This window comes from Chrysochloris asiatica, unplaced genomic scaffold (genome assembly GCF_000296735.1).
Source record: "Chrysochloris asiatica unplaced genomic scaffold, ChrAsi1.0 scaffold00126, whole genome shotgun sequence".
NCBI lineage: Eukaryota > Metazoa > Chordata > Mammalia > Afrosoricida > Chrysochloridae > Chrysochloris > Chrysochloris asiatica.
The window spans coordinates 8,088,935-8,090,250 of NW_006408644.1; the positions used below are offsets into that span (position 1 = coordinate 8,088,935).

Sequence of the window (1,316 nt, forward strand, 5' to 3'; positions counted from 1 at the left end):
GCTTTTCAGCAGAGTGTTGTTCAGTTTCCATGTATTTGACTTTATTGTTTTGGTTTTTTTATTGTTGATTTCTAGTTTTATATGGTTTGGTCTGAGAAGATGCTCTATAGAATTTTGATGGTTGTGAATTCATGGAGGCTTGCTTTGTGGCCTAACACATCGTCAATTCTGGAGAATTTTCCATGTGCACTGGAGAAGAATGTGTATTGTGCCGTTGTTGGATAGAATGCTCTGTATACATCTATGAGATCAAGATGGTTGATTGTGTTGTTAAGTTCCTCTGTAGCATTGTCAAGTTTCTTTCTGGTTGTTCTATCCCTTTTCGAGAGTGGAAATCTTCTACTGTAATTGTGGATTTATCTATTTCTTTCTTCAATTCCATTAAGGTTTGCTTCATGTATCTTGGTGCTTTTTCAGTTGGGAGCGTATATGTTTATTATAGTTATGCCGTCTTGCTCGATTGACCCTTTGAGCATGAGAGTGTCCTTCTTTGTCTCTTAAGCTAGTTTTTATCTTAAAGTCCACTTTGTTGGAGATTAGTATAGCCTCTCCTGCTTGTTTATTCCTGCTATTGGCTTGGTATATTTTCTTCCATCCTTTGACTCTGAGTCTGTTTTTGTCTTTGTGTGTAAGGTGTGTCTCTTGCAGGCAGCATATTGATGGATCTTGTTTTCTTATCCATTCTGCCACTCTTTGTCTCTTTACTGGTGCATTCAATCCATTGACATTCAATGTAATTATTGATAAGTGTGAATTGATTGCCGTCATTATGTTACTTTTTTGGTGATGTTGTTTGTTCTTTGGTTCTGTTTTCCTTCTTGAATTGGGTTTGTGTTTTTTGAGTTGATTCTGGTCAGTTTCTTCCTAATTTCTCTGTTCGCTTGTTCTGTTTGGGGGTTTGTTTTTATGATATGTTGTGGAGTGTTGACTTTCTTTGGAGTTACCTTGTAGTCTACTAACTTTTGTCTGCATTTAGGATACTCCATTGCATCCTGTAATTTACCTGGCTTCCCCACCACCTGGGTTTCTTTTGCTGCGTTTGTCCCTTCTTTGACATTGATATGTTTATGTCCTTCGCTTGATCTCTGGGCTCCCTTGTGTTTATTGATGTAGTCTTGTTCTGTTCTGAATTCTGCTTTCTGATGGCTGTGTTCCAGGTGGTGTTGCCATTCCTGTCAATCTCTGTTTGTCAATTGTTCATGTTGGTTCTCCATCCCCAGAACTCCCTTTAGGACGTTTTTAAGTGCTGGGTTGGTTTTGATAAAATCCCTCAGATTCTGTTTATCCTGAAATGTTTTGATTACACCATCATATTT

The 1,316-nt window shown here is 37.9% G+C and overlaps 1 protein-coding gene across 1 annotated transcript in view; it reads left to right on the forward strand.

The window, feature by feature from the left end:
- The window catches only part of CENPI (centromere protein I), a 69,287-nt gene that overhangs the window by 31,894 nt on the left and 36,077 nt on the right, over positions 1-1,316 (forward strand). The window lies entirely within an intron of this gene.